The following is a 16,305-nucleotide window of genomic DNA, read 5'->3' on the forward strand; positions in this document are numbered from 1 at the left end:
TGTTGATGTTGTTCGCTTTTGGGAAAGCGAGAGGCCTGTCAACAGAGAGAAATGGGAAATGTCCCTTCCTAATCGATCTGAAATGAGACTGATAGCTGGGCTCTTGTAGGTGTTCATGTTCATCTATAAAATGCTATATTTACAATTACATGAGAGTAAAGTGAGTTTCCTCTCTACTCTGTGTCTCTCATTATCCATACCAGTCATTTGGCAGTTAATTATATACTGCCTTGTGGCATTATAATTCAGCACTTTATGTATTTATATTATCTATGTAAGTGGACTCATATCCTTGAGGGAGAGAATTGAGTGTTATGCTTCTTTGTTTCCTTTAACACCTAAAAGAATGCTGTATGCGCAGTCGGCTGTCAAACAATATTTGCCGAATGATCTACCACGCAGAATTTCTTAATGCTTCTGCATAATGGTCCCAGAGAGGATGTTGCATAGAAATAGACAATATTCTTTCTAGTATTAAAATATTTGGTGAAATGCCACAGTAGTGATGTTTCAGAGGTTTGCAAATTAAATGTTTCAGGGAGTGTATATTAGCTGTGTTCTCTCTCTCTCTTTCTTTCTCTCTCTTACTCTGTGTGTGTGTGTGTGCGTGCCCACAGGCATGTGTAACATTTTCATGTGCACATGTTCACAGCCCTATTTCTTTCATCTTTAATTTTGGGAGTCTTAATCAATCCTTCTAAAAGGATGATGGGTGCTGGCTGGGTAATGGATGTCTTGCTATGGCTGGTGAGACGGTAATGCCTCAACTGGAAGATCATTAAATTCCAGATTTCAGCCTGTCTCTTTGCCACCTATCATCAGGAGCAAATCTGCTTTAACAGCCCCGAATTCCTTTATCTCTCGTGTCTGTGGACATGTGCTGCAGCTCTCTGTAGATGGGAGATAGAGCTGCATCATTACCCAGGGGTGACAAGGATATAATTTACAGGCTCAATCAGTTCTAGTTACCATGTAATTACAGAGTTATTACATGGTCATTTGTTCCTGATGGACACCAGCGATCTCTTATCCTGTTCTTCTGTGGTCTGTTTCCCATCTTATGCTACAAAGAATGTTTAGTTTCTTCTGCATAGAGTGTTAAATGGTGTAGTGGGTAGGAAGGACAGGGCGATTTGGGATAAGATGCTGATTATGCTCTGATGCTATTTGTTCTCCTCAATTGGCCTGGTGATAATGACAGCATCCTCTGGCTTCCCTCCCCTAGGCTCCAAGTTCACATTTCCTCCATAAAAGAGGATGGAGACAATATTGCACTTGGCAGCATGGGGGAAATTGGGTGTAAGGAATATTCTGACCCATTCTACCCACAGCCACAACAGCAATATCAACCCTAAGATGATGTCACTGCCTGTTGTAATTTGAGGCTCATGTTAACACACTGCCTGTTGGAAGAAAAATTCCTTTTGAAAATGAAAAAGGAGAGGAAAGCATTTAAGTGTGTAATTCAGTATTACGGGGGAATCAAGAGAAGGTTCAGTGCACTGTCCAATGTCACCCATCAAATGGTGTGTCTGGAACTCATATGACACAGCCTGGCTTGATTCATCCTGATGAGTTTAAGTGAATTACATCCTCGGGAGGCTGCATACTTTTAATTGCATGAGTCCTTGAAACCACGTGAAGACATTTGAATACTAGCTTCTATTTACTCAACGACCTAGGAGAGTTTGTTTTTATCGGTTATGAATGAATTAGGAAGTGCAGCACCCATTCACCCTCTGAGGACCTCATTATGAATTAAATCTCAGTCTTAGAGAAAATGGACTGAGTGAGACATGTTGGCTGAAGCTAGGAAAGTGACAGCCACATCATGATTCCAGAAGATATGGGAGTTAGGACTGAATTTGAAGGCAGAGATGGTGGTCCTGATCCTGAGTTTCCCACTAAGTGATGTGATGCAGTCTACTGCTTTTTCTTTTCTAGGCAATCGTCACATGGACCAGACTGTTAGTATGGTCTTTTCCAATGTTATGCCATTGATGACTACTCAAGCTGCAGGGAGACTCAGAAAGCAGCAATAGGTCTCGAAGGCAGGGAAACAGGCCACAGAGTGATAATGTTCAATGTCGTTACCTAACAGCTTCCCCCTGATATGTCACATTTTCAGTTGATGGAATGCTGTGACTCATTGTCACATTCTCCCATCAAAACACCTTGATGATTTAATTAGAATACCTTTCCCCCCTTTGCAGTGACATAGCAACGGTACTAATTATAATGTAACATCTATGTAACTACTGTGTGCAGGTAATACTGTGATTATATATGTAGATGGCCATACGCAGCTATGTGGTCTTTTTGATGCTGTTAAGCTACTGAAGCAGATAACTCCATGTCTGTGCACAAAGTAATTGCACCAAAATAATTTGTGCTTGCGAACAGATCCCACATTAACTATGTAAATAGGCAGATTTGCAAACAAAATATTATCTCGTGTGTGTGTGTGTGTGTGTGTGTGTGTGTGTGTGTGTGTGTGTGTAAGTGGAAGTGCTTCTTGTCTATGGGAATACTTTTCACATATACCTTGTGCTGCTCTTCTTGGAGTCTTTGAACTCATGGCTAGCACAGGCAATTCCAAGTTTCTATTTGAAACACAGAAGGCTGAAGGAACTGGGATGTGTGTTCACTAGAAATGGAGGTTATTTCAATCAATCCATTTTCTTTGATTTTTCATGCTAAGCTCATGAATTCCTTGACCGTTATTTTCTGGCATGGTGGACTTCGGCTCTTGTTGAATATATGGTGAGGATTATTTCAACTGGAAGAGGCAAGGAGAGGAGATGTTGTGAAGCGAGTGGTCTCTGAGACCTGCAAGGTATTCTTCTGGCTCAATGTAGTCAAGTCGCTTAACTTCTCTGAGTGCAGTTTTATCAGTTGTAAAGCAGGACTGATACTGGACTCTTCTACCCACCCAGGGGCTCTTGGGAGGACTGAGTAGAATTTTATGTGTACCTCTAGCATGTTGCCTGGTTTGTCATTAATAGTCTGTGGTGGCAATGGCTCTCTGCCTTGTAGAGACTTCTCTCTTCTTTTCACAGCTGTCATGGACTTCTGATATTTTGTAAATTTGACTTATGCATCCTTAGGTGTATTGCTTCATACTCAGCAATGATCTCCTTGAAAGCAGTGTCTTTATCAGTGGGTGCTGCTGAGGACTCAGTCCATGACTAAAACTAGAAAGGTCTGTTGTGGATTTTTGTCACATAATTCCATCTTGGTTGCTCTACATGTGGCACTGGAGGGCAGATGCAGCAACAGACCTTGTGTCCAGGAAACACATCAGAAAAATCTTCAGCAGAGGCTGCCAGGAAAAGTAAACTCTGAGGAGCCAAACAGAACTAGTAGACTTGGGGATACTAAGTCTCAAAGAATGCTTGGACCAATGGAAGCTGCAATGTGTGGCAAAGTGTGGCTACGAGCAGGGTAAATCCCTGAAGCAAGCTGACTACTTCAAGTAGCCAAATTGGTAAACTCTGGATTCAAGTGAGAGTCTCTGCCACGATATTGAAGGTGAAATGTTATCACAAAAGATAATTGGTGTCAACCTCTGTCTTCCACATGAGAATACATACATGTATGCCTACACATGTGAACTTGCATGCACCCATGAACATCATACTCAGACATGCAAAACATTACAGTAACTATCTTAATAAACAAAAGAAAAGGAATAGTGAGTGGGAAGCATGGACAGTCTGAAGGACTATAAATCTGATGCTTACTTGCAGTATTTTTCGTGAACCATTGGTACTAGAGAATGTCCGTATGGTGGACTGGCTTCAAAGGCCAGAGGCTAAGCACTTACAAAAACAACTCCAAGGCACAGTTAGTATCAGGGATGCATGCTCTGAAAAAAAAAAAAAATTGGAACCCACTTGAAACACTTTCTAGTAGAATATCCTTCCTTCTCTGTCCTTGAAGTTTTTGGAGTATGCTGTCTAATTTTATGTCAACTTGACAAACTCTAGAGTCATTTGAGAAGAGAGAACCAGGACTGATAAAATAATTGGCTTGTGGTACAAGCCCATGGGGCATTTACCTGACTGATGAATTAAATGAAAGGGTCCAGCTTGCTGGCGGCTGTGCCTGTCCCACCTTGGGCTGGTGTTCTTCAGTGAGGTAAGAAAGAGGCTGAGGAAGCCACGAGGAAAACCAAGTAAGCAATGCTTTTCCCATGTTTCTGCCTCAGTTTCTGTCTCCAGGTTCCTGCTTTGAGATCCAGCCCTGACTTCTCTTAGTGATACAGTGTTATCTGAGACTTGTTGGCTGAAATAAACCACTTCCCAAGTTGCTTTGATCATAGGGTTTATCACAGATATGGAAACCCTAGGACATGGGATATTCTCTTAAAATCAGGAATATCACCTGCACACAAAATGTTGGGAATTTTTGTGGGAACCACTGGTCCCAAGTGCTATGCATTGTACTTTCTAATCAAGGCTCTCTGCCAATATCTTATACATAGCTTGTTCTGATATCTCTCACTCAGACTCTTAGACAGGAAGTAAGGAGAGGGGCATTTAAAACTCTAGAAATTACAATTTAAGAATCACAAAGTTTCTGTGATCAACTTTTTTTTTCAACTTCTGTGAAAAGATATTTTTTTTTTTTCTGTCAGTGGGTGACCTAACATTGTTCAGGTCTTGAGAAAGCAAAGTAGACTTATATGAGTGCCTGTGCTCTGTTGTCAGGTATGGATTTTGCCTCACCACTGCCTAGCTGTAGTAATATCACACATGTGCTTGATTTGTAAAGAAGTGAATGGCTCACACTATGGCTGCTCCAATACTAAACTAGTCTGTGTGCATGGAAGTCACATAGCCAGGTCTCCAGTAAATGGCAGTGTTTTCTTCTGTTCAGAAAATTAAGCTACCGACAGTCTTCCATAGTCTGCATTTAAAAAGAACAGTTCCCTCTAAAGTTACTTAGATTGGAGCCTTTGTCTGTATGAAACACACAGTGGCCTGTATCTCTGATTATTTTGTATCATTTTAATTGTGTGTACATGCAGGTGTGTTTGAGAAGGAATAAAAAAAAAACCAAAGAGGTGGTTTGTTTGGGGGAAATAACTTTCAATTTCTCTGGTTTTGACTTTTAAATGTGTAAGCAAAGGAACAGAAGCAAACTGCAGAGCAGCCAGGTGTGGCTGAAGAGGAATGTGGCAATGAAGGATAGATTTATTCTGACATGATGATAGTAAAAGTTTATCCAGTTCCCTCAAATGCATTCAGAATAACCTTAGATATGCCTAGACAGCTATGTCTTTTATTTTTGTCTCTGGTTATTATTAGTATGCTGAGTCGTGAGATTATTAGACTATAATTCCCTGAGGTGCATTTCTGTCTCTTGGTGGGTATAAATGTGCAGCCACTTGCAAACCCCCGATTTAAGAGTCCTGATGCTCTGTGGAGACCACAGCAGCAGCAGGAGCTTGGTCTACGGTATTCAGCATCTGAGATAAACATGCCCCCTACTCTGGAATCCCTAGTGCGGTTGCTGGAGGGATGCAGAACCAGTAGATCAGAGGCAACTTCTGTCTCTCTCATCACTTACCAGCTTGACTTTGAATAATGTCTCCCACAAGGCTTTACTTCTTGATCTGAGAAATGGGAATATTACCTTATAAAGAAGATCAAGGAAATCACAAAGATCAGCAGATTGACCTATAAGGTAGTGCTGTGTTATTTGCCGCTTGTTGTCCTGAACGAACATGAAGCCTTTTCAGCTGCAGAAGAGGGTCCAGGATTCCCCTGTTATCGTCAACTCCCCTCCCACCGTGGACCATGTTCAGGTTACTGTTGGCAGCAATGTGACTTCCCTCACAGTGTGATTCCCTTTCATAACTCTAATGGCAGGTGTGCAGTCACACAGTTTAGTCTACATAAGAATAGAGAATCGAGTTGAGTCTAACATAGAAGGCTTCACTTCGACCTTAAAAGCCAAATAGCACACTTCGCCTCATTGTTCTGTGTGAGAGAGGCATGGCCTGCATACAAGAACAAATATGGCCTCTTGTGCTAAGAAAAATCCAAGGGAAGTTTAAAACTTTGTGATTGCCAATCATACGTTTGCAGTGACTCTAGATCTATAGCTTTGTTTTGCTTTCTGCTGGCAAAAGACAATTTGACATCTCCTTCTACACTCCTTTAATAAAGCTGATGTGAACTATGAACACCACTGACCTTGTCTCTGTCTTAGAGCATCGGTCTTTCTTCTCCTTGGGTACTTTTAATGTATTGGAGATGGTCAGAACAAAGCCTTCGTGGCCTTGTGCTCAGGCACTTCCATTGTCCCTACCCACGAGAAGAAAGGATGTTCCCTTCCTGAACGAACCATATGCCAGCACACAAGAAGCTGAGGCAGAAAGGTTGTTTAAGTTTAGAGCTGGAACACAAAATTACATGAGATGGACCTTATTTAAGAAAAGCCTTGTCATGTATCACATTATATTTCTACAACAGGAGGCAAAATAGATTATATGTTACAGGAATGTCACCAAAGACTACACATCAAACCCTGAAAACCCAATAGTTTTGGGCAAGGAAAGTAGGTAGTTTTGTTTCAGAAAATGTGACCAGACAATGTCCTGTAGGAGGAATCATGAAAAAGTTAGGTCACCTGACATGTACAGAAAGTCTGTAATCTTTCAGTTGATGGGCTGTTGATAACATATCTGCCTTCACATTAAACATATCATATCATCCGCATGGTACCAAAACCTTATAAAGACTAGGAGTCATGGTGTTCTAATTTACCCTATAGCCCTAGTACATAGGATTTTTCCTAACATACAGCTGATGCTCAGACTACATATTGTTAGGCAATATTCAATTCACTGAGCTTTATTCACTTACTATTGATTTATGCTTCTGCCATGCAAGTGGATCTAGATAGAGACCAAAATGAAGTGGAGCGTGCCATCTGAGGCTGCTCTAACATGAAAGCAGAATTTGGGAATCATATTACATTACTCTAGGACCCTTAGTGGTTAAAAGGATTTCTTGCACTCAGTCTCATGTTCTTGTCACTTCCTTGCTCCAGTTTTTATCAACCCAGACTCTTACATGGCCACTAAGGACCTTAAGTGACTCAACTTTAAGGTTTAACTGAACTATTCCTTCTCCAACCCATATTGACTCTAGTTAACTGCTTTGCCCAAAGAAAAAAGAACTTGATCTCATTTATAGTTTTTGAAAGAAACTACTTCCACGCAAGTTCAAGCATGTGACTCAGTAACCCACTACCACCACATAGATAGATTGGAAAACAAATGATATTAGCATAAATAGTATGTTTGAAAGAGGGAAGTCGGACATTTACTTTTGTCTCACCAAAGACTGCATATTTTTTATTTTTTTAATTTTTTATTAATTACACTTTATTCATTTTGTATCTCCCCATAAGCCCCTCCCTCCTCCCCTCCCGATCCCACCCTTCCTCCCCTTTCTGCATGCATGCCACTCCCCAAGTCCACTGATAGGGGAGGTTCTCTTCTTTCTGATCTTAGTCTATCAGTTCTCATCAAAAGTGGCTGCATTGTCCTCTACTGTGGCCTGGTAAGGCTACTCCCCCCTCAGGGGGAGGTGATCAACGAGCAGGCCAATCAGATTATGTCAGAGGCAGTCCCTCTTCCCATTACTATGTAACCCACTTGGACACTGAACTGCCATGGACTACATCTGTGCAGGGGTTCTAGGTTATCTCCACGAATAGTCCTTGGTTGGAGTATGAGTCTCTGGGAAGTTCCCTGTATTCAAATTATCTTGTTCTGTTGCTCTCCTTGTGGAGTTCCCGTCCCCTCCAGCTCTTACTATTTCCCACTTCTTACATAAAATTCCATTCACTCTGCCCATCAGTTGGCCATCAGGCTCAGCATCTGCTTTGACAGTCTATACTGCATAGGCTTTCAGAGGCCCTCTGTGGCAGGTTCCAAGGTTGTTTCCTCTTTCCTTCTGGCTTTCAGAAGCCCTCTGTAGCAGGTTCCTAAGAAAATAGGAAACAACCTAGGAAGATTGCATATTTTTCTCTCATATGTATACTCCAGATTTGGGGGACCAGTAGGATAGAGAAAGGAGAATATCAGGATGATGTAGGGAAGATAAAAGATGCTACTAAGGGGTGAAAATGATCAAAATATGTGGTGTACATGTATCAGAATGTTGTAATGAAGCTGGGTGTGGTGGGTGTGTTGTATTGCCAGCACACAAGAAGCTGAGGCAGAAAGGTTGTCTACTTCCAGGACATCCCAGGCTTCATAGACAAACCCTGTCTCTAAAAACCAACATCGTCTCTAAAAAGAACTCAAACAATTAAACATCCCCCACAAAGTCACTCAATAAAATTGGCAAATTAATTGAACAGACACTTCTCAAATTAAGAACACAAAGAGGGTTGGAAGAATGAATCAGCATGGATAAATGCTCTTGGTGCACAAAGCCAGTAACTGACTTTTATCCTCAGAACCCATTAAAGGTAAAAGGAGAAAACTAACTTCACAAAGTTTGCTGGCTTCCAGGTGGGTGCTCTGGAGTGCATATACCATAAATAAAGCAGAAGAATAAAGTTGCCAAGAACTAGATGAAAACTGTTCAATATCCTGTCTATTAGGAGATCTGAGTTAAAACTACACTAAACCAGGTGTGTTGGCTCATGCCTGTAATCTTTAAGGCTCAGGGGAGTAGTGATGTGAAGGGGAGCAGGGCTGTGAGTTCAAAGCCATCTTGAAGTGCACCCATAGTAAATTTAGGCCACCCTCAACTGTCTCAAAGCAAGAAATAAATAAAGATAAAACTAAGATTCTATTACACTGAGATTCTATCTTATGTTAATCAAAATGTGCATCATCAAGAAAACAAACAATAGCAAATGCTGTAGGAAAAGAACATGCATACATTGCTGGTATGAATGGAAATTTCCACCTATGTGGAAATCAGAATGGAGGTTTCTGAAAGTAAACTGAAAACAGAACCACCATGTGGCCCAGCTATACCATTTCTGGATGTATACTTGAAGCAATATGTTACAGAAATATTTATTTCAGCACTAGTCACAACAGTCAAGATACAGAACCAACATTGCTGCCTATCAACAGATTAATACATAAGGAAAATGTGATGTGTGGTCTATCTATCTGCTAATCTATCTACACATAGACACATAAGCTCACAGTAACACCAGGACATGAATACATCTATAAAATAGTTTTATTCAGCTATAAAGAATATAATTATGACATTTGCAGAAAAACTGATGGGAGTAGAGATCATTCTATTAAAAGAAACCAGAAAGGCAAATATTACATGTTTTCTCTTATATCTCACATATGGAATCCAGATTTAGGTATACAGATATGCAGGATGTAGAAGTTGAAGGTGATTATGTGACAAAGGAGTCAAACAAACAAAAGGATAATGGGAAAGAGATACAATATTACACTTTTTCTTGCATATGTAATCCAGATTTTAATATATGCATGTTTTAATATCTATGAAATTCATCTGAATGAAGGAAAGGGACCAGTGGGAGAAGAAAGTAGTGGTTGGAGGTGTTAATTGCTTTCCTGTTGCTGTGATAAAATAGCCTGACTAGAGCAACTTAAAGGAGAAAGGGTTTATTTTAGCTTACAGTTCTAGGGTATGTCCATCATGGTGAGAAAGTCATGGCAGTAGAAGCTCGAAGATGCTGATAGTAAGGAAACACAGAACAAAAATGCTTGCATGCATTCAGCATTCTCTCCCCACCCCTCATTTTTTTTAAATTCTTTATTATTTACACTTTATTCACTTTGTATCCACCCTGTGGTTCCCTCCCTCCTCCCATCCCAATCCCTCCCTTCCTCCACCCTCTGCATGGATGCCCCTCCCCAAGTCCACTGATAGGGGAGGTCTTCTTTTCCTTCCTTCTGATCCTAGTCAATTAGGTCTCATCAGGAGTGGCTGCATTGTCTTCTTCTGTGGCCTGGTAATACTGCTTCCCCCTCAGGGGGAGGTAATTAAAGAGCCGGCCAATCAGTTCACGTCAGAGACAGTCCCTGTTCCTATTACAATGGAACCCACTTGGATACTGAACTGCCATGGGCTACATCTGTGCAGGGGTCTTAGATTATCTCCATGCATGGTCCTTGGTTGGAATAGCAGTTTCAGAAAAGACCCCTGTGCCCTGATTTCCTGGTTCTGTTGTTCTCCTTGTGGAGCTTCTATCCCCTCCAGGTCTTACTATCTCCCCCTTCTTTCATAAGATTCCCTGCACTCTGCCCAAAGGTTGGCCATAAGTCTCAGCATCTGCATTGATAGTCTTCAGGGCAGAGCCTTTCAGAGGTCCTCTGTGTCAGGCTCCTGATTTACTCCCTCTTTTCTCCTTTTTCTGATGTCCATCCTTTTTGCCTTTCTGGATAGGGATTGAACATTTTAGCAGTATATATAAAGAACTCAAGAATTTAAAAAGCAACAAATAATCAAGTAATCCAATTAAAAATGGAGTACAGAGCTAAACAGAGAATTCTCAATAGAGGAATATCAAATGGCAGAGAAACACTTAAAGAAATGTTCAACGTCCTTAGTCATCAAGGAAATGCAAATCAAAACGACCCTAAGATTTCACCTTATACCCATTAGAATGTCTAAGATGAAAAACTCAAGTGACAACACATGCTGTAGAGGTTGTGGAGAAAGGGGAACCCTCCTCCATTGCTGGTGGGAATGTAAACTTGTACAACCACTCTGGAAAGCAATCTGGGGCTTCCTCAGACAACTAGGAATAGCACTTCCTCAAGATCCAGCTATACCACTCCTAGATATATACCCAAAAGAGGCTTAAGTACACAATAAGGACATTAGCTCAACCATGTTTGTAGCAGCTTTATTTGTAATAGCCAGAAGCTGGAAACAGCCCAGATGCCCCTCAGTGGAGGAATGGATACAGAAATTGTGGTACATATACACAATGGAATATTACTCAGCAATAAAAAACAAGGAAATCATGAAATTTGCAGGTAAATGGTGGGATCTGGAAAAGATCATCCTTAGTGATCTATCACAGAAGCAGAAAGATGCGCACAGTATATACTCACTCATATAGACATATAATATAGGATAAACCTACTAAAATCTGTACACCTAAAGAAATTAATCAAGAGATTAATCAAGACTCTTGCTAAAATGCTCAATCTCTACCTCTCATTTTTTTAAAACTGCAATCCATATCATAGTCCAAGGAGTGGTACCATCCAGAGTGGATGGATACTCCTACCTCATTTAACTTAGTCAAGATAGGCATGGCTAGAGAGATTCTCTTTAAGTTGAATCTAGATCTCCTTAGGTTGACAATGGAGGTAATCTGTTACAGGAGGTTGGTGGGAGCATCAAGCACAAGTAAAGTATAATCATATACATCTGTGATAAGACTATTACAAAACCAATTAATTTGTCTACAGATTAAAAAAATAAAAAGAAATAAACAAAAATCTTAATAAACTTAATTATTTTGTACAATTTATAAGTGTTAATTTTTGTTGTTGCTGTTTTATGAGACAGGGTTTCTCTGTGTAGCCTTGGCTGTCCAGGACTCACTTTGTAGACCAGGCTGGCCTTGAACACACAAAGATCTACCGGTCTCTGCCTGCCATAGTTCTAGGATTACAGGCATGCACCATGGTACCCCGCTCATTGGTGCTAGTTATTAAAGAAGAACAGTGGGTTATTGTTGGGGGCTATTTTGTATATTAACTATATTTTACAAACGTACAATTACAGTTTCCTATGTGAATACTTATTTTCCAAATACGTAACGTTGATGAGTTTTTGTTTGTTTGTTTGTTTATGCATTCTCTGCGTCTTTTTTCTCCATTTCATAAATACAGTTCGACATCACTTCAAAATTTGAGTGTGGTGGTTGTTGAGGGTTTCCTCAAGCCAGGTCTTCAATGTGGGTCTGTAGTAATGGCACACTGTAGCTTCAAACAGGGCTTTGTGTCCACTGGCTGACTGTTCTGGGAACTGTGAGCATTATAAACTGTTTGGTTCTTTTTTCCTTTTTTCTACCACTAAGCTCTCTCTATGGTTCCACTACCCATAGAAATCCATCAGAGCTCTGGACAAGGAATAAAAGATGAGTGACTGCAGCTGTCCTAACTCATATAGGTTGTGTATAGAAATACAGCTGCTTATATGAAGTTAAGAATCTAAAATGGATTTTTTTATCTGTATTTTTTTTTTTTTTTGCTAGACTATAGACTAGACCCACCTTAAATCCTTAACTGTGGGCGAGTTATTCTAATTCAAAACCCAATTTCTACAAAATGGGGATAGTACTAATGCACATTTCATAGGTTGGTGATGAGGATTAAATAAGACGATTGAGATAATGAGTACAAAGTGCTCAACCCAGGACTGATGCTGAGCAAGTGCCCAACGAATGCTGGTGATTCTTGCTGCTTCATCATTATTCTGTCATTGTGAGCTTTCCACAGGAGAGATCAAATTGTATTTGTTTTTGTCAGAGGCATTCAATAATTATTTGTTAAAACAACCAACTGTCCTGAGTAGAAAAAAATAAGAAATGAAATAAAACAAAAATACAAAAAAAAAAAAAAAAAAGCAAACACCATCCCTTTGTATAACAAACCAGCATCTCTTTTGGCCAGTGGATAAATCAGAGTCCTTAGTGCGGTGAGTTATTATACTCTCTGAATAAACATAAGCCTTTCATATAACCTAATGATTAATGACTTATGCAAAGAAATTTTAATACCATTAATAAAATATTAAGCGGAGCACTTCCCTACTTTCTGACAGTGTCAGGCTTTCACCTGCTCTCTTGGGGACAACAGGTTTCCAGGAACATGCTGAGTATGGATGATAGATCATTCCCAAATGAAACTCCCCTGAGTTCTCCATGTCATCCTCACCAGCATGTAGACTGGATACAAGACTATCTTTAGAGAAAGGGGAGGGGTTTGTGGCATGAAAAATAAAACATTAACAATCAAAAAGCCCCAGGCAGCTGAGCACTGGATTTTCTTCTCACATACCAATCAGGTGTCTATCAATTCCCCATTTTCTAGTCATACTGAGAATTTATTACATTAGAAATAACACTGGGATCATTTTTTGTTTAAATGAAGTGGTAATGTTAGGTTCACAGGATCATATCAGCTTCGCCATGGGGATCTCAGGCCATTGTCTATTATTATCTGTCTATAGTTTTGCTAAGAAGTGACAGATCTGGAAGTGGAACCCAGGTCTACATTGTTGCTAAGTTTAGCTTTAACTTTCTTCACCCATGTCTGTTTCTGCGGTCTTACAGCCTGAGATCTGCCATGGATACCAGTCATTGTTGAGTGTTGGGAAGTCTAAAGAAGACTGAGATCCTGAGTCTTATCCATTAACTGAATAGCCTTTGAATACCAAGGTTAAATTTAAAAAAAAAATGTTTTCAGGCCAGCCTGATAATGACTCCCAGATATCTTTTGTAAATTTTGTCTCTGAAATGTTTCAACTGTGATTCTATCTTAGATAAAATTGTTTTTCTTTAAAGGCTTGGTCTCAATTCCCATCACTCCTTTTAAAGAAAAACATTTAGATATTGTAGCATCAAATTCCATTGTACAAATGAAAACCATCTTTGAGAACCCACTCACCTTGCTTTCCCAAAGGACCAGCTTTGTTCCATGTGTTCATGTATACAAGCATGATTAATAGATACTGTTGTGTACATGTATGAGTGCAGGCCAGAAGTCCACATCAGGTGTCTTCCTCCTCAATCTGTTTACCTAACATTTTAAGACAAGATTCTCAGCCTACCTGGAGTTTATCAATTTATCTGAATTAGCTGGTCAGGGAGTTCCGGGCATTTGCATGCTACCTCCCCCATTTCATGGAGCCATAGATCTCTGCTGCCATGCACTAACATTTTCATGGGAAAACAGGTGCTGGGCAAGTAAGCTCAGTGTCTCATGCTTGTGCAGCAGGCATATTACTGACGGAGACATCTCCCTAGGCTCCAGGCCTGTTCTTGGCCACAGGGACTACAAAGGGCAATGTGCAAGTTTTGTTAAATGTGGCTTCCACGGCTCCCTTCCTCGTCAGGCTCATTCCCTCTTAAACTGTTCTGAGGCATAGACAAGAGGGCCTTTTTGTCTTTGCTAGTGATGATTCTTATGATGGTATCACATGCCTGACCTGTGCATTGCTGCCTGCTAAGTCCAGAGTTGCTCAACAAAGGCTGTAAAGTGTCAGATGTGAGGCAGGATTAGAGCCCCCGCAAACCCCCATTTCCTCTGGTAACTTGGAATATGATTCATCTTTAGACCTATTAGCATTTGACAGTTCTGTGTCTCTGCAGGTGTGTGCTTGCAGGCTAAATGGCCTTCATGTCTCCATTGCTAGTATTCTAGGTATGTACTGCCACATCCCATGGCCCAAGACACACCTTGTTGCATAGCAATGAGCACCACACAAACATACTCAGCCTCTTTCTTTTCTTTCCTGCTCAAAAGCATCCTGTAAATAAAGAAGACCGAGATATCTTTTGTACTTTGTAAAGCTCTCTCTGAGTCCATGCTACACACTCCTTTACCCTCTGTTCATTTTTTTCAGCACCAATTGGGCAATATTGATTTCCAGGAATGATTGGGGGGGGGCTAGGAGAGAGAGCCTTTAAGTTTTTGCTTGTTTGCATTTGGAGACAGAAAAAGAGCAGACCCTCTTCAGTCTTTTGGAGTACACAATTCTGCATTCCTTGTTCTGATTCCATAGTCCCTGAAAGCTTTGTATGAGAAATCAGTGTGAATGTGGTTGATGTGTGGAGATAGTTAGGTCCAAATGGCACTGACTCAGGACCCAGGAATTAAGAAATGTTAGTTGTTTTGAGCACAGTGTTAACATCATGACATCCTTGAACAAACAAAGCAAACACCAGCAGCAGCAACACCAAACAAAACTCAGAAAACTTGTAATCAAATGATTTTGAGTGGATGCTGAGATACCTAATGGCTGTGGTACCTCCATACTCATAACTCTAACGTGAGAGGCATTTGAAGAGTCAGCCCTTGTCCTATTGCGAGTCAAGGTTGATGTCTCTAAAGGAGAACATCTGCACTGCCACAGGAGACTTTTGTTTTTCGTTAGTTGTTCATTGTGAGCACAGAAGAAAAGATGTTAAGAGGATGTTTGGTCTTTCAGAAATGACCAGGTCAAAGGAAATAGGATTGAAGAAAAATATAATTGGAGAGAGATCTAGCCTTTTGACTTGAAGGCCACCCGCTCCAGAGACATACTGCCAGGAAGCAAAGAGCATCTCAGACACAGCTGCAAAGGGGGGAATCTGTGTCTAAAGATACATCTATATCAGCTGCCTGTTCTAAGTGACCCCTAGAGGAAGCCATCATCAGATGACCCAGACAAGGAGACCGTGGGGTTCACCTCTGTGTGCCCAAGGCCTTTCAAGGTGAAGGCAGGGGGAATGGAGCATTGTTGGAGCAGGTTATATTTGACAGGGTTAGAAGAGCACTCTTGTTCAGGTCATGCTTGACAAAGGCTGACTTGGGACAGGAATAGAGATGGGAAAGCAGAATCAGAGACAGGAGAGAATACTACCTGCAGCTCCCTAAGCGACATCCTTTCTAAACTCCCAATAGTCTCTCAAAGCAATGTGAAGAACATGCCCTTGACTGTGACCTCCATAGTTATCAACATTATCGGAGATATTTATTGTTTCCATCACCTCTGCCTGATGTAGGTTTTACTTATATGCTGGTGGTGTGTCTGGTGGCATACGACTCATCTGGAGACAGGACCAATGCTCTGCTCAGTCAGGAAGGCAGCATAGGAAAATTCCTGGGCAGAAAGAGACGCCTTGAGTAAGGGCATGCACTTCAGTTTAGCTCAGTAAGGAAAGTAGCCACAGGTGCCTTTGCCTCAGATACATCTTTCCATTGATGGGAAGGCACTGCCAAGGGAAAACTGATACTCGACTTCTCAAAATATCTTTATTTGTGACCCCTGGTCAGGCTGGATCCACAGGGATCTCTGAAATCATCACTGGAGAATTTTGGAATGCACGGCTCCTCTCTCCCACTTGTTTCCCTCCCCCGCCCCCTGAGTTGCTGAGCTGGACTGTTCCAAAATTAATTGGGAATCAGCTCAGTGGTATTTAACTAACTGAGGCCTCTGACCATGTGACACAGTGGGTGACTGGCAGAGCAGTAGGGTGGTTAAATGGTAGGGCAAGGGCTTGTTCATCTCTTTCCAGCAATGCTCTGTGACATTTGTGGCAAGCTGACAGTTG

At 41.0% G+C, this 16,305-nt stretch overlaps 1 protein-coding gene across 4 annotated transcripts in view; it reads left to right on the forward strand.

The window, feature by feature from the left end:
* The window catches only part of Ntm (neurotrimin), a 980,157-nt gene that overhangs the window by 691,762 nt on the left and 272,090 nt on the right, over positions 1-16,305 (forward strand). The window lies entirely within an intron of this gene.

The sequence above is a fragment of the Psammomys obesus genome, unplaced genomic scaffold (assembly GCF_907164565.1).
Source record: "Psammomys obesus unplaced genomic scaffold, mPsaObe1.curated_primary_1811, whole genome shotgun sequence".
Classification (NCBI taxonomy): Eukaryota; Metazoa; Chordata; class Mammalia; order Rodentia; family Muridae; genus Psammomys; species Psammomys obesus.